The sequence below is a fragment of the Equus caballus genome, chromosome 3, assembly GCF_041296265.1.
Source record: "Equus caballus isolate H_3958 breed thoroughbred chromosome 3, TB-T2T, whole genome shotgun sequence".
Classification (NCBI taxonomy): domain Eukaryota; kingdom Metazoa; phylum Chordata; class Mammalia; order Perissodactyla; family Equidae; genus Equus; species Equus caballus.
In genome coordinates, this window is record NC_091686.1 from 57,040,507 (window position 1) to 57,058,940 (window position 18,434).

Sequence of the window (18,434 nt, forward strand, 5' to 3'; positions counted from 1 at the left end):
GCTAAAAGGTTCGTATGGTTTCTGTAGCTATGTAATGCAAAAGCAGTTCTCTTTGACCCAACTGAGGGAAACTGTTGAAGCGTGAGTTCCTCTGTGAATTCAACGCTTGTAGCAAAATAAGAATAAGGATATTTTAGCAATTCCGGCGCAGGCTTTAGGATGAATCAGAACATTGCTCTCTGGGTCAGTTATTCTCTATGACTAAGTGAAAAAGCCTAGGGAGTCCCAGGTTTACTTTGCAGAACACGCAGCCAGGCACACACACGTTCATGGCATATATGTGCAAATATGCACACGCAAATACAGCCTATCTCCTTTGTCTGGCATTGCTGAGGAATGAGATTTTCTCTCTATAAATGAAACTTACTCAGCTAAATAGGATAGTTTAATATTTAATATGAATCTGCCTTCTTTAATAAGTATACCAAACACATTTTAACTTTTTCTTGATGATTCATCCACCACTATTAATAATTAAATATACCGTTTTTATTTCTCTGTAATGCTTTGCTTTTATTCCTTACCCCTTCCCCATTACTAAAGGAATATTCATTAAAGAAAATCAGAAATACAAAGAGGAAAACACCAATTGTTATACTTATCCAGAGATAGTCAACACTAACTCTTTGTGTAAGTATTTTCAAATGCATACTCATATGCACACACATTCTTGAACAAATAGGAGCATACAATATCTTTTTCCATCTGCCTTTTTCTCATAGTGATTTATCATGAATACTTTTTTTATATCAGTAGACTCATACCTAAAACATCATTTAAATGACTATATGATACTCCATCGTACGGACATATTATATTTTATTTCAACCATTCCGTATTATTGGACAGTGAGATTATGTTCAATATTCTTAACAACAATCTCAACAAACAACAGTCTCAACAAACAAAACTGTGTTGAATGTACATGTGTGTGTTGGCATGAACATATGAATAAATATATATCCTTACATACATCTTTAATTATTTCCTTATAATAAAGTATTCGATATGGACTTTATAGTTCAAAGAATACGCAGAGTTTTGAGGATTTTGACTTGCTCTGTGAGCCAGGGCTCATGCTCAGTTCGTGTATATTGGTCTAGTGCTGGTGTCCACTCTGATTGCTCAGCGTCTGCTGCACTCGCTGTTAAATATCTTGAAATGTTTATTTTTGCAAACTATCCATAGGCAAGTTATATTACTGTGTATTCCTGCCTAGATTTACCTTTTGAAGAGAGGTGAGGGGATCTCCTTTAAGGATTTTGTTTTTATTCTCATATGAAAATAAACACCTGAAATTCAGGAAGTCTTTGAACATAGAAATTTTGGGGCTAAAAAACAGATTGTTTCTCCCAATGGATTAAAATATACAGTCCTTAAAAAGATTTAAGCAGGCATTTCACCATAACAACTAAAGACATGAGAAGGTGCTCCACATCACTAGTTATTAGGGAAATATAAATTAAATCCAAAATAAGATAGTACTACACATGTATTAGAATGGATAAGACAAAAAATAAAAAACCAAAAACCCTGAAAAACACCAAGTTCTGATAAAAATGTGGACAAGCAGAACTGTTACATATTGCGGTTGGGAATGGGGAAATGGGGTAGCCACTTGGAAAGCCATTTGACAGTTCCTTGAACATTAAACACACACTTACCATGTGATCCAGTAATTTTACTTCTAGGTGTTTACCCAAAAGAACGAAAAACTTCAGTTTATGCAAAAACATATACGCAAATATTTATCGCAGCTTTATCCATAATTGCCCGAAACTGGAAACAACCCAAATGTCCTTAACTGATGAATGGATAAAAAAGTGTGGTCCATCTATACAGTGGAATACTACTCAGAAATAAAAGAAAAAGGATGAATATTCATGCATGTAGGAATATGAATTAATCTCAAATGCATTAAGATTCAACAGGCTACATAATATACGATCCCAATTGTATTCTAGAAAGGGAAAAATTATAGGGACAGAAAATAGACCAGTGCTTGCCAGGGGCTGGGGATAACGTGAGAGGGTGACTTTAAAGTTGTACCGTGGAGGAATTTTTAGGGTGAGGGAACTGATAAATAGTGGTTGTGGCTATATGACTGTATGCATTTGTCAAAGCTAGAAGTGTCCATCAAAAAGAGTTGACTTTATTGGTGTAAATATAAAAAGTGAATTCAAATTTAAAAATTAAAATAATTCTGTTTTAATAGGAAAAGAAAATACTACGCTGTAGTGTCCTGGAGTGGCCATAAGAATGTGCATTGCATACTTTCAACCACAGGGGGCGTGGTTGACAAAAGGGCCCAGCTGCTGTGCTTGAAAGCCTTTGCTGCATTTGCCGATGACTGAGTATGGCAGCGATAACAAGGCAGCTCCATTCCTGGGGGTTATGGGATTCCCCAATGGCCTTGTTGAACCTTCCAAAGATTCCATGCCCAAAGACTCTTAGATAATGTTGCCTTGGCTTTAAAAAGGCTTTGTTTCTGATATTAGTTGAATTTGGCTCAGCTTAGTAAGTAAGATTATAGCCAAATAAATACTGTTAACCAACTAAGCCAGTAATCATCAGGACCAAATGAGCAGGAAGTCTCTGTAGCTAATGTAACAGATGGAGCAAAAGGGGCTAGTGAAGAGATAGCCTTTTCTTGTTGACAGGAGCTGTTGGGAGTACATTTTTAAATATTTGAGCACTAGTCATAGCCTCTGAGTGCTGTGGTGGCATTACAGATAGTTTCTATTCTATTGTAATTTGTCGCATTTCATTTAAGAAATGCTAGTGGTAGCTCCTTACATTGGTTTCACTGCTCATTAACGTGTCATGAACTTCAGTTTGAAAAACACTAATTTAGGTGACACTAAGGATCAATCTTGCTCCTTCAATGCTCCCTTGAATTGGAGCCTTGGCACTGGGCTCAGCCCAGCTCAGCCCAGTCATGGTCTAGTGGTTATTAATACCTCAATTCCATCAGCCGTTCATCCCGATAAAAGAAGGCCCAGACTGTGAGAATATTTTGACTCTGGACCACAGATGGGAAAATGAGATGATGTGTAATTAGTGCTACATCTTTCTTTGTTCACAAAGCTCTATTTGTTAGTCTACTTTCTACTTTTAAAGTAATTAATATAAAAATTGTTAAATTTGATTGAAATATATGGGTAGGCTAGAGGAGATTATAATAAAATAATCTAGAAACAAAAATAAGACCCCCATCCTGATCCAGAATTTCTGCCTTTGTGTAGTAGGATTGAAATCTTTACCCTACCCCATTATTATGAGGATAAATAACATAGTGAATATATGTAAAACAGGTGTATAGAGCCAAGGGTGGATCATGGTTTGCAAAGGTAGCCAAACCAGTTCCTCCCATCCCTGTATTCATGGCCCTTTGTAACATGATTTGCCATTCCTTCCATTAAGAGTTGAAGTCTATTCTCCCCCAACCAACTCCTACTTGAGTCTGGGCTGGCTTTTGAACTTGCTTTGACTAATCCAATGTGGTTTAAGTGATGTTTTGGTGCTCTTATGCTTAGGCATCAAGAGGCCTTGAGCTTTTGTTCTTATTCTTTTGAAACTCCTTAACTTCATGAAGAAGGTTTCTGGAGAATGAAAGAACAGAGAGAGAGGCTCAATCGAGAGACAACACCAATCATTAGGCATGGGAGGGAGGCCATATTGGTCTACCTAGTCCAGTTGCTGTAGACTGAATGTTTGTGTCTCCCCAAAATATGTTAAATCCTAATGCCCAGTGTGATTGTATTTGGAGGTGGGGCCTTTGAGAGGTGATTAGGTCATGAGGGTGGAACCCTCGTGAATGGGATTGGTGCCCATACAAAAGAGGCCCCAGAGAGATGCCTTGTCCCTTCTGCCATGTGAGAACACAGTGAGCAGACAGCCCATCTATGAACCAGGAAGTGGGCTCTCACCAGACACCATATCTGCTGGCATCTGGATCTTGGACTTCCAGCCCCTAGAACAGTGAGAAATACATGTTGTTCAAGTCACTCAGCCTATGGTGTTTTAGTATAGCAGCCCAAATGGACTACGACACCAGTCAAGCTTGTATCTTCCTGCAGGCACAGAGTAATTCCACATGAGACCAGCAGAAGAACCACCCAGCTGAACCCAGCACAAACTGCTGATCCACAGCATCATAAACAAATAAAATGGGTGTTATTTTCAGCTACTGATTTGGAGTAGTTTATTATACAGGGAGAGGTAAATGGTAAATCTGGTATGTTGTAAGTGTTCAATAAATGGGTTTAAACCCTTGCCTCTTGAGGGAAGGATAAACTTTATTTTGGTATAGTTTCAAAGGTAATGCTTTTTAAGTATTGAGATTTATTTCTTAGGATTAGGTGGAAAACATTTTAGAATGTTGTTTGGCTTATTATTGGTCTCACTCTCTGTTTATCTAATTTCCAGTTCACTATACCTAAACCAAAACTATTTAAGATGAAATGAGTTTATTGAAAGTTTGTAAATCAGGAGGAATCTTAGCCCTTGACTAGTTGGGGTCACTTACATGGGAATAAAGCTTGGGTAAATGGGATGCAAATATCTGCTAGGATCTGGAGACAGGTTTATACTGCACAGTGGAAAGGATCTGGGGACTTGAGCATTTTCTGTCCTTCTCTATGAAGAAACAATGAGATAGATAGTTTCTTTCTTTGAGCCTAAGAGGAGAGTATGATTCTGATATGTCAGTGGACTACTCTGAATTTTTCAAGTCTAGGTTGTTTTCTCATATAGTTTGTGGAGGACAATATTAGTAATAGCTAATGCTTGTTGAGCATTTAATGCACCAGGCATGTTCTAAGTATTTTATGATTAATCCCCAATTCCCTTCTCTGTAACAAAAGGATAATAATAGTAGGTATGGGCAAGGAAACTGAGGCATAGTTACCTGGTTTGGGTTCCCTAGAAGCAGAAATTAACAATTTTTTTTTTTTTTTGAGGAAGATTAGCCCTGAGCTAACATCTGTGCCCATCTTCTTCTATTTTATATATTGGATGCCTGCCAAAGCATGGCTTGACAAGTGGTGAGCAGGTCTGCACCTGGGATCCAAACTGGTGAACCCTGGGCTGCTGAAATAGAGTGTGGGAACTTAACTGCTATGCCACCAGATCGGCCCTAACATGGGTTTTTTTTATGCAAGTGACTTATTGTTGGACTGCTCTCAGGAGAAAGGGGGTGAAGGAATCAGGACAGGAGAAGGGAAAAAAGCTAGGCAAGAACGTGCTGTCAGCTGAAGTCTAGCTTCAACCTAATCCTATGGGGAGTTCTGGAGTAATATTTGCACCAAAAGGTTGGTCCTACCTTGAGGAAAGGAGTCCAGCCTTTTGTATCCCTGTATAAGGCAGTTATTAGCTATGGGTTGGCCCCAGCTGGGGTTTCTGGAGTGCCTAACATTCTGCGGGGGAGGAAGCTCCTGTTGCCCAAGGACGTTCTTGAGAGGAAGCTGTAGATGTGAGTCAGTAACAGAAATTACAGCAGCTGAGGGATGGGGGCACCAATGGAGAAAAGGGAGCTGGGTGGGGCATCAATAGTGTCTGATACAGTGCTTCCTTTGCGCCGATGAATCCAATTGCCTCTCACATTAAGCTCACTCTGTCCAAGTGTAACTTCTCCAGGATTCTGGCTGGTCAATTTCTGGAAAAACATACAAGAGGAGGGTTAGTAGGACAAACTGTGGCCCCTGTTGGAGCAGTTGATCTTGAGATCATAACTGATACGCATTAACTTCTGCTTTTACCTTCCATTCTATTTTTCCTCCCTCTAGGCTGGCACTTCTCCAGTTCTAGATGGCCTGCCTGCTGGAGTGATCAAGACATTCAGTCATGGAAAGTCCAAGCTCCTGATTACCATGTCTTTATCAGACCAAAGTTCTTGAATTTACCCATTTAGAATTAAAACTCAGCATAGTAATACTAAAAGATGTCCTGCAGGTCATCTGAATATCAGCCTTAACTCTACCTGCCCCCACTTGGTAGCAATAGTCCTTTATCCTCACGATGATCAGGGTTAATTATCCCTTCCAGTATGTTAACATTTCTCTTTGCTGGTCTACTGGCACAAGGAACACCAGGTAACTAGGCAGCAGCCATAGCTTTAAGTTCAGTGAGCTCTTACCGTATCACCTGGGAGACTGAGTACCCACTGAGAGTGAAGATTTCTAGACCCACATGTGCCTACAGATTCAGGGATAGGAAGCACAAGTTCCTCAAGAGGGTTCCTGGAGTGATCGTGAGCAGGACAACTCCTACTTCTACTCCTTTGTTCTCGTATATTCTACCTTTTGGAGACACAGCATCAAATAAAGGCTGTTGGTTTAATGAATATACCACATCCTCAAGGATAGCGCTCTGTCCTCACAGGGTGTCGTCTCCAAACTGGTACTGAGCTGTATCTTTAAGAAGACTATCAGCAGCAGCTTTGGGTGGTGGAGTATGTATTAGACCAGTGAATTTTGTTATTATGGGCTCACCACCATACTTCCTTTGCTGTCAAATGGGTCCCTTGACCTAAGGCAATGTTAGGAGGGATATCAACTCATAACTGGAATACTTGTCAATCCTAGTCAGAATAAATCATTGCCCTTTCTGGGGAGGAAGGGACTTGATGTAATCAATTTCACGTCAGTAGGCTGGGCGGTGTCTATGAGCGATGGTTCTGTATTGGAGTCTTAGCATTGTCTCTGTTGCTGACTTATTGGACAGTCCACAGTAATAGTAGCTAGCTCAGCCTTGGTTAGAGGGAGCCAGTGCTGTTGGGGTCATGAATGAATAGCCTCAGTCCTTGCTACTGTAGACTGTCTGTTCACACATCCATTGTGTAAGTACTGAGGTGGCCAACTATAGGAGCTGATTGCCATCCTTGTGGCAAAGTCATCCTGTTCATTGTTTACCACTTCTTCTACAGTAGATGCTCTCTGGTGGACATTAAAATGTGGTACAAAGATCTTTGTGGCAATTCCCATAAGTCCTTCTACATGCCTCTCCCCCTGACACTCTTGTCCATGTTCTACCAATCTTGTTACTTCTAGGCCTCTGATCCACCAGCTAAGCAATTTGCCTCACAGAGACTGTGTATATTCTTACCTTGGTCACTTTTCTCTCTGTGCAAGATGGATGGCCAGGTACTCTGCCCAAAGCTCTCCCCACTGGTAGAACTTCCTTTCACTGCTCTCTTTCAGAGTCAACCTGAGCGGCACTGTAAACCAGCAGCTGTCCATTATTAACTTGCACTGACAGAGCTGCCCATCTCTGAACCAAGTTTAGCTTTCATTCTTCATCAGCTGCTCATGGGGAACCTCCCACCCCCAACCCAGTTATGTCCCAGTGTGAGCTGAGGGAAAGGCGTTGGTGTAACAGTGGCAAATGACATAGGAATCTGGGCCACATGTTTGCGCAGCTTTCTCGTGTCCTCTGAACCTGCTAGACACACTCCTTTAATTTTGTAGGTATTTTCAGGGTTGGTTCTCTGGAAGAAGACCCTAGGAAAAAGTTTGGAGTGCAAGATGTTTGTAAAGAATTGACATTTGTGAAAGGAAGGGGAAGGAAGCAAAACTGGGCAGAGGAGGAAGCTGAACTTCCATGCAGTTCCACCAGGGCCTCAGCTAAGCTGGCTGGGAGCTCTGCAGCAAATGGTGTCCATTGGAGTGTCTTGCAATGGCTGCAATAGCCAGGCCTTTACACCCTTGTCTCACTCAGTCACCAGATGTGGGACATGGGAATGGTGTGACATTGAGTTAAGGGTCTCTCTGCAGCTAAGGCAGACCCTGTAGGAGCAGATAACCAGAAATTGTCTGTACTTCCTACTGTTGGCTGGCAAGTCTTTCTTTGAGGGGGCTCCATATCTACCTCAGTCAGCCTAAACTTATGACACAGTGGGATGGGTCTGACAGTATCCAGCTCTTCATCTGCAGTTACAGCTGCATATCCCATGACCAGATGCTTAGAGTCCACCAGAGCCCAGGAATATGCCAGAATCTATTTTTAAATGGTGCCTAATTCTCTGCTACAGACGGCATGCCCTTACTCGAGAAGCCTAAGGGTCTGTGCTGTGGTTCCCCTTTTGAGGCTTGCCATAAATTCTACTTGGTATCTTTCTCTACCAAAGATACCTCTACTGCAGTGGATTTGCTAAGTTATATGGCAGCTTATAGTACAGCCTGGACCTTCTGTAAAGACTTTATTTATTTATGTATTTATTAATTATTTTTGCTCCAGGACCAAATCAGGTCTAGCAGTCTTCCTCATCACCCAATAAATGAGTTGGTGCTATATTCTAAATGCAGAATATACTGCATTAAAATCTCAAATTGGCCTACCAAGTGTTGTGCTTATTTCTTAGTAGTAAGATGTGCAAGGAGGATAAGAAGATAGTTGAGCATGACTCAGACCACTGGACGCTTAAAGATTTTACTGATGAGCTAGGCCCTTTCTCCCACCCTCTGGAACACATAAGTCTTAGCATGGTACCCACTTGTCACTTCTTGCTAATCAGGTCTGATTTATATGATATCATCAGTATAGTGAATTAATGTGATGCTCTATAGAATGTCCGGATGGTCCAGTTGCCTTCATTATAACAGGGAGCGGGAGGATTATAGCCCTGGATCAAGACTATGAATTGATATTGTTGTCTTTCTCATGTGAATGCAAACTATGAGACAGACTTGGCCAAGACTCCATTTACTACCTCATCTCCATGATGACACTTTGCATCACCAGGTATCAGTGTCAACTCAGACCCTGTGTACAACAGCCCCCAAAGATCTGGGTATTCTCTTTTTCCACTGTATCATTAACTGGATGATTGCTATAGTCCCTTGGGGGAAGGATTGGGGAATTACCACTCTGTACACTTTCCATTGTATTTTACAATCCTTCCTAATGTAGACCCAGATTCTTCTTTAGTGAGTGAGTTCTGGGTCTAAGAATTGGCTCAGGTCTGGAAATTGGGCAAGAAGTCACAATTTTGGGAGGGCTGACTTCGGCCTTCTGCTCATCCATTCATGATCTCCTTTGGTTATATAAATTAAGAATTATCCCTGTTAGCTGTCCATTTATAGTTCCCCTAGGAACTCTATGTTTTATTTGCTGTCTCCATCGATCCCTCTGACTCAGGCCATTCTGTCCTTGCTGCCTATTATGGTAATTATGCCTTTCTGAATCTAAGGGTTAAGGGCCACCACTTGGCTTTTGCTGTTCTGGGATCCTGTCATCCTCGTGCAATAGTGAGTGCTGTTCTGTAGCAGCACCTCTTATTGTCAACTCTAGCTGTCAATCTCCAATAAGCTTCCTGTATACAAATCTCCAACTTAGAGTTTGCTTTCTGAAGACCCCAACTGCAACCTTGGGTTAAGCCAAATTAAATAAAATTTCTTTACGGCAGGGTTTTTAGATGTCTTTTATGTGAGAGTAGAATGTGAATTTTGTTGAACAGAATATAAAATTTTGAGTAGAAATCCTATTTAATTATTTTGTCAAGTGACACCTAAACTCCCAAACTAGCATTGAACTGGGCCCTCAATGTTGCCAATATTATAGGTGAAAGAGTCTCAAGTATTATTTTAATTTTTAGTTCTTTAATTAAGAACATATTTTCATATGTTTATAACATTTCTATTTCCCTCTTCTATAAACTGTTCATCATTTGCTCATTTAAAAAATTGAGTTGATAGTCTTTTACTGATTTGTAGAAGCTCTGTATATATTGTGGGAATTAGCTCTTTGCCTAATGTTATAGAAAACAGTTTTTCTTGATTGTCATTTGACTGTTGAAACTGTTTGAGCTTTCTTTTTTTGTGTGTGAGAAAGATTGGCCCTGAGCTAACATCTGCCACCAATCACCCCCTTTTTGCTTGAGGAAGATTGTCACTGAGCTAACATCTGTGCCAATCCCCCTCCATTTCATGTGGGATGCCTCCACAGCATGGCTTGACGAGCAGTGCTAGGTCTGTACCGGGGACCTGAACCTGTGAACCCCGGGCCACCGAAGCAGAGTGCACGAACCTAACCACTACGCCACCAGGCCATCTCCTAAGAGCTTTGTTTACTTTTCTCTTTTCTTCTCTTTTCTTTTCTCTCTCTTTCCTTTCTTCTTTGCTCCCTCACTCCCTTCTTCTCTTCCTCCTTTCTTTTTTTTCTACCGTCTTTTCTAGCCTAAACTATTGCAACAATAATAGTCTGGCTTTCATTCCTGTCCCTGTCAGCTTTTTCTTCATACGGCAGCCAGAATAATTTTTAAAAAGCATATGTGTGAATATTTCATACCACTGCTTCAAATACCTCAGTGCTTTCCCATTGCTCTTAGGATAAGGTGCTAAAATGGTATACAAGGCTTCTCTAATCCGGGCTCTCGCCTCTCCTGTAGCCTTATCTCCAGCCACCTTCTTTCTTTCCCCTTGGAGCCTTCATGCAGACTGTCACCCGTCCCTCTTCATGCTCCTGCAACTTTACCTGGAAAATTTCTTGTTCTCTGGGTCTGAGCTTAAATGGCACTTCCATAGGGACAATTTTTCTACCTCTCAGCTTAGGTTCTCTGTTTCATGCCTTTATTGCATCCTGTAATCACCTTTGTAGTCTCTGACACGATTATGCGGTATGCGTAATTAACCATTTGTTTTGTTAACTATCTGTATCTCCTGCTGGAATTTAATCTCTGTGCTGTCAGGAATTCTCTCTCTCCCTCTCCCTCCTTTCGTATTCCCAGCACTCAACAAAAGGGCTAGCACATAGTAGCTGCTCACTAAATCATTGTTTAAAAACTGTTGGTTGAATGAAAGAATGATTGAAGTTTGAGAATAGGCAGCAGAAAAATGATGAAGACTTTAGTACTCTGCTGATGTATTTATATTTGAGGCTGTAGAAAATGAAGAGTCATTGAAACATTTAACAACAGAGATCAATTTCATGTTTGTTCTATTCTTCCCTCTCTTCTTACAGAATGTTGGATTTTTCAACCAATAATTATTTCTGGAGTATTTTTTTTATATGACTAGGAATCTGCATGGGTACGTGTAGGGCATCTGTAATTCTTTAATTAAATAGCAATGCATTCTTTCTACATTGATTTTGGGAATTGATTTTAAAGGTAAATCTATATCTCTATATATCTGACTTTTCTTTTAAGCAAGAAGTTCTTAAAAGAGACTTAGCATTTCTTTTCAATACTCTCCCAACCAAAGAAAAATAAAAGGTGCCATTGGTCTAAACTACATCATACTATTTTATGGACCAGGTTAACGTCGCTGTGTTACGGAATCGCAGACTCATAGACATCAGTGGTAACGATATGCTCAATGCTACTTTTGTGAAGGAAGGAAAACACTGAGTATTAGGTCTTTAGGAAAAGGGTCTACTTGTTGTCTTATATTTTTTAATCTAGAAATTATTAGGTAATGATCTGATAACAATAACAATAACAGAATAATAAACAGAAAAGATATCTCTGTGCTTCTTTGCGGAATGGCTCAATAATTTCTGTTTTAATAATATTTGAACTTACCTTCATTTATATAAGGCTTTTCATGTTCAAATTGCTTATCCAAAATTAAGCAATTAATCCTAATGCTAAACCCTGAAGACAGATAAGAATTATCTGCATTGTACAGATTAAGTCAAATGTACCATATTCCAAATGATTAATGCTTCGAAATATCCAATACCAAATGGCCTATGTTCCTCTGGAAGCATGTGGAAATCCAAATTTACATAGTAATTATGTGTTCAATTGTGCTGAGGAAGCAAGTGGCAGGCCCAGATAATCTTCCAAAAGGAAAATAATACTGGTAATATACAAAACGGAGGAAAGCAGTTTCCCTTTATCTTTGTTGAATGGTAATATTATTATTCATATATAGTGATTCCCCCCTCAGAAGTCCTCCAGAGCTAAAAACAAAAATAAAAAACCAAAACCACAAAACCCTTGATAAATGCTGTTTAATGCACAGAATAAATCCACTGGGATGGTGGAATCTGCATCTTGACAAATGAAAAGAAGCCACAGTCTATTTGGAGATAGCCATGATGCACAGCCATTTTCTTATCACTTAGTACATGAGTACTAGTAATGGGCTGCGTTCTGGTTACTATTAACATGACTTATTAATATACTATTAAGATACCTGCCTGAAGAAAATTTATGTGAGGAGAATTTGTGTTAAAAAAAGAAATTATGAAACATTATTAAGAAGTAATTCTTTAGCCTTACATTGTGGAAGGACTCTGATAAATATGCTATTTCTATTTTTGAAAAAACATAGCACTTTCTCTCTTTTTTCATAACCAAGAAACAAGTCATAACTGTTGGTGAAGAAATGAGGAAAGTTCTATCTATCTGTCTATTTATCTATCTATATATCTATCTGTCTGTCTATCTATCTATCTACCTACCTATCTATCTACCTACCTATCTATCTATCTACCTACCATCTCCTCAACACCGTATTCCACTGTGTTCAGAAGAAAGGCCATCTGCATGCAAAGCTAGAAAAGGAGGGTGCGTGGCTGATGGTATTTTAGTTCGGTGAGAACAGTTCCTTCAACACTGCCTCATATTCTGCAGAAGTGCCAGGAATATCACTATTTAGAGATTCAAGGACTTCTATTTCTGATAACATGGTGCACTGGATGTCTGGAGTAACCTTTCTTGTAAAGAACATCTACAAGTCCGGGATAAAATTTTAAAAATTAATGCTTAGATGAGCTATTAGGAAAATAAGCAAAATTATTGGAGAAATGACATGAAGGCATGAATCAGATGGGCAAGAGACAATCAGGCTCACTTTTATGAGTGATGAAAGGGGTATGGGAGACCAATCTTGGGATTTGTACAAGGTTGAAGGTTGGGCCACAAAGCTGCTACATCTTCCACATCCTCAGTGGGTGGGCCAGAAAAATCCCTGCCTCCTGGGGGATGATGTAGGCTTTCTTGCCTGTCTCTGTCTTGGCTCTGTGTACAGCAGGAAAATATGTGTCTCTTGAGAAGTCTCCAGGAGGCCTGCCCACACATAGATTTTTTTTTTTTTTACCAAAATCCGTATTATTGTGGCTTAAAAAAACCTTTAAGTGAAAACTAAGGTGCTCTCAGGCTTTGGGTGTTCCTAGGCCCCAAGCGAAATCAAAGGCAAATTTCTCTGGAAGAATTCATTATCAACTCAAGCATCAGTGAAATCCCACAGATAAAATTCCTGTGCACATGAGTAGACAATAAAATTATAAAATACGTGCAGAACCATGAGTAAGAACCAGTGAAAATATCAAACTACAGAACCAGACCAACAAAGACTGTGGAGATTGGAATTTATCAGACGCCAAATGTGGTATGAATATTTAATATTTTTAAAGGAGAAACAGAATACCATCAAAAGTACTACAAAGGAGAAGAGTCTACCAAAAATAACCAATTAGATTTACAAAAAAGAACAAGAAGGGCTCCTGAAAATGAAATATATAATAATTGTGAGAACAAAGGACTGTTTACATAGGAGATTTGACATGATAAGGAAAGAAATAACGAACTGTTATGTGCCCTGAAGAATAGTGGTGCACAGCTGGAAAATATGAAAGAGAGATGCATGACATGTAAGATGGAATAAGAGGGCGTGATACGTATCTAATTGGAGTCCCAGAAGGAGACTTCAGAAATTGAGGGAGAGATAATATTTGTAAGAAATAATAGTGAGGATCATCCAAAAATGATGGAGGGGGTGCACCTCTAAATCTAGAGGCCCAGTGAATCCCCAAGAGAATCTTTAAAAATAAATCCACGCTGAGATATCTTCTAGTGAAACTGCAGAATCTCAAGACAAGTGAAGATCTTAACAGCTGCACAATAATTACTTACGATTAATTTCTACATAGCAACAATAGGAGCCAGAAGACATTGTAATAAAACTTTTAAAGGGCTGAGATAAAATTATTATTAACCTAGAATTCTATGCCGTGTAAAACTCACTTTCAAGATCAATTGCAGAACAGATGCTAATTAGAGAAAATTCTAAGATTGACTTCAAGAAGCAGCAAAATACTCTCAGAAGGAGGATCTGAGAAGAAGGAAAGGTGAGCAGAGAAAATGGTAAATATGTAGATAAATCTAAAAAAACCACTGAGCATGTTAAACATCAATAACAATACCTAATTTGTGGTTTAAAAAGATGGCAGTGAGTTAAAATACTGGAAAACTGTAGCTTTCAACTTGAGAAAGTGTGGCCTGATTTAAAGTATTCAAAGTCCTTATAGTAACTGAGAGGAGGGGAAAGTAATCACTAAAATAACAGGAGAGTATAACATTTCCAGCATATTCAAGGGAGAAATATGAAACAAGAGATTTACTTATGTAAATTAGTTCAACTCTGTTAAGCTGTCTGTATGCACTAGAGAACTTTGCGCAATCTGTTCTTCACTTCTCATTTTAACCCTCTTTCTCTTCTGGCATCTTTTCCTCTTTCCTTTCATTTTTTCTTTCCTTAATCACTCCTTGGGCACCTGATATGTAATGGGACTTAGGTGGGTGCTGTGGATTCAGAGATAAATAAGACAAAGTTCCTATTCGGAAGCAGTTCAAAGACCAGCTACTCTCTAGCAGCTCTGAAGGAAGGAAGATTCCGATGAGATGAAAAAGGCATAATTTTGATCCATGGGAATATGAATGGAGCTTCCAAGAGGGCGACTACGTGAAACCAGAGAAGATGAGGAGGGCACCAGACACCGAGCTATCAACACAGCTCTGAGTTGCAATTCTGAGAGTGACATAGATAATTTTCAGTGACTTGGAAACCGCATTTGATCATTTAATGCGACTTTGATATTTTCTGTGAAAAAAATGATCAAGTTGACAAAACGAAAATCTAGGAACCAACTTTCTGCAGATGTTTTTGCCTTTTCCAGAATTTATAGAATACTTACTGTGTGCTAAGTACTTTACATTTATTGAACTGCTTCATCTTCTCAAATGACAGATGAGGTAGGTATCTCTGTTTTAAAGATGGGGAAGCCCAGGCTGAACTGGCGAAGTGACTTACGCAAGAACTATCTGACTCCAAAACGTGGATGCTAAACGAACAGAAAGGGATCCACGCTTGAGTAAGTTTGGGATATGCAGGATTAAGGACGGTGAAGCAGGCAGCTCTCCTGACGTGTCTGTCTCAGCTACTTTACGTGTCTTTCAAAGGGCAGCGGTGTGCAGCATCTCCCAAACTTGCAAAACTGGTGTGTTTAACTAGCACAACTCAACAGATGCAATCCAAATGCAAACTTATTTTGTCTCCCACCATCTCTCTTAGATTTTTTCAGGGCGATATAGCTCCCTAGCCCCTAGATGGAAACTTGACAAGGCTAGGTTTTCTGGTCTCTCAGTAACAAAATCTTTGATTCACTTTAAGTTGGTAACAGCCTCTTAGGTCAGTCATTAAACCTTCTTCCCTCCCAGCTGGGGCTAGCTGCAGCGTGGGCATCTCTCTCTGCAGCCAGCTGCTATTACAAGATGTTCCCTCCGTAGGAGCAGGAGGAGGGAGGGAGGGAATGCGGGGCAGCCCGTTCTTCATTTACTTTGCCGTAACATGGCTTTACGCTTTCTGGGTTTGGCAGCTGTCTGGTGCTGGATCTGTCTCTCCTGGGTGCTTTGAAAGCTCCCCTGCATCTTTTCTGATGTAGCACTGATGCTCTGACTTCCCTGCTGCAGCTTCCCTGTCGGATGTAGTTGTCTGGTGATTACTCCACACACACTCACTCTGTCGATCCCACTTAGTCTTCCAGGTGGTCCTCTTGCAAAGTTTAAATAGCTGCAGACCGCTTTCCTTTCAGATGGCCCACCTGTGGAATACATCTACATTCGTGTCCTTTGGCCTGGCAAACTCGGGATCTTGAGGCCAAGCCCACCTGCCCACCACACCCTTTTCCCTGCCATAGGAGCCAACCGTGCTTTCTTGTTTCTTGGCTTTTTCAGGTGGGAGTCAGCCTCCAGTTTACTTTGTGGGTCCAATTACAGTGATCCCCCATTATCCTCTCTGACCATCATTGTCAAAGCCCCTTATAGATTCGAAATGAGGAGCAGGCACCTATCCATCCTTCTCAGCTCGCGTTTGTGATGGTGGAGAGTGAACTCACAGCACTTTAAAGGGTCTCTTTAAATAAATCCATCTCTTAAGTCTTCTTTTATTCTATTTCATCTCATCTAAGAGATCATCTCTGTTAGTAATCTATTGCTGCAGAACAAATTGTTCCCCAAATTAGCAGTTTAAAACAACAAACATTTATTATTGCATAGAGTTTCTGAGGGTCAGGAATCCGGGAGCAACATAAGATTGTTCTGGCTCAGGGTCTCTCAGGAGGTGGTGGTCAAGGTCTCATTCAGGCCGCCGTTGCCTGATGTGTTGACTAGGGCTGGAAGATCTGCTTCCAAGATGGCTTTCTCACGAGGCTGTCGGCAAGAGGCTTCAGTTCCTTGCTGGCTGTTAACAGAAGGCCTCAGTTCCTTATGACGTGAGCTATCTGTAGAGTTGCTCATGACATAGCACCTGACTTCCCCCAAAGGCCAAAGTGAGTGATGTGAGAGAGAGAGGCTGAGACAAAACAGCAGTGACTTTTATAACCTTATCTTGGCAATGACGTTCTATTGGTTACATAGCTGACCCCTGGTGCAATGTGGGAGGGGACTACGCAAGACTGTGAATGCCGGAGGTGGGAGTCATTGGGAGCCATCTTGGATGCTGGCTACCATACCATCTATTGTAAATGCACCATTGGTTTATGTACTGCCAAGAAAGAAAAAAAAATATTGACAATTGTGATATGCCATCAAGTGTAAGACATATCTAACTTCAGAAATGTTAGAATGTGAAAGAAATGAATCTTAAAATTGATGACATGCAAAATATTTCCCTTGTGGGTAAGGATATTTTAAAATCACACAATTATTTCCTGGTTATTTTCATTGAAAACTACATCTTGGTCTAGAATATTGCTTTGGAATTTTCTGTCTATTGTATCTTGGGCACTTGAATTGAAGCCACCAATTTATCCCATCCTCCTTCCCACACTCCACCTTCTTCTGTGAATCGTTCTCATGCATGAATTTTCCGCTGAATGTTTTTTGGGAATGTTGTTCTAGTTTGAATGCTGGCTAGTTCTCTCTGCTTGTTTCTGTGCTTCAAATCCCTTTAATATTAAATATTAACAGAGTGCCAACATGGAGCAGAACATCATGCAGATTAAAGTAGGACACAGATATGCTTTAAGCAGCTCTGTAATCTCATATTATAGAGAGGATAAGTTACAATAAACATAATGAAAATATCTACTCAACTGGTAGAGCAAATTTTTTATTTTAAATATATAATTTGATAAACTAGTTCAAATAGTTAAATTACATCTTTGAAAGTCTGATGAACTGTACATTTTTTTTTTTTTTGGTAAGGAAGATTGGGCCTGAGCTATCATGTGCTGCCAATCTTACTCCTTTTGCTTGAGGCAGATTATCACTGAGCTAACATCTGTGCCAGTCTTCCTTTATTTTATGTGGTATGCCACCAGCGCATGGCTTGAGGAGCAGTGCTAGGTCCATACCCAGGATCCGAACCTGTGAACTTTGGGCCACCAAAGCAGAGTGTGTGTACTTAACCACTACACCACAGGGCCGGCCCCTGAACTGTACAATTTTTAATACAACTTATTTAGAAGTGTTCACTTAGGGGCCGGCCCGTGGCTGAGTGGTTAAGTTTGTGCCCTCTGCTTCAGCGGCCCAGGGTTTGGCCGGTTTGAATCCTGGGTGCGGACATGGCACCACTCATCAAGCCATGTTGAGGTGGCATCCCACATGCCACAACTAGAAAGACCCACAACTGAAAATACACAATTATGTACCGGGGGGCTTTGGGAGAAAAAGGAAAAATAAAATCTTTAAAAAAAAGAAAAAGTGTTCACTTAGGTAAATTCAGATTAATAATTGTTGCTATCTTAGTATGCACCGATTTAATTTGGTACTTTAAAACTACAGCAAGATTCAATTCTATTTACATTGGGTATTTATAACTATTTTTCAAATTTTAGGATGATTTGTAGGAAGGGGCGTGTATATAGTTGAAAGCATAGACTCTGTGGTAAGGCAAAGCTAGGTTGAATGTAGGTTCCACCAATTACTAGTGATGTCATCGAACCTAATTTTAACTTCTTTGAGCTTCAGCTGCCTTTTCTGTACGATAAGAATGATGTCACTCACTCTGTTAAGAAGAAGTGAAGATTAAATAAAATAGTGTATATAAAGCCTTAGCCTATTGCCCGGCACTTAGTGGTCCCCAACCAACGGTAGTTATTATTATTATTTAGTAAGAGACAGTGCAGAACTTGAAGTGTTGTTCTGGCTTCATGTCTGTCTGAAGGCATAAGAACATTTGAAGAGAAAGTGGGATTTTGGGTGTTGGGCA

General features: G+C 40.1%; 1 pseudogene; it reads right to left on the bottom strand.

Annotated features, from left to right (window-relative positions):
- The window catches only part of LOC138923684 (actin, cytoplasmic 1-like), a 49,159-nt pseudogene extending 33,321 nt beyond the window's left edge, over nt 1-15,838 (bottom strand).
- Nucleotides 15,839-18,434: the final 2,596 nt, after the last annotated feature.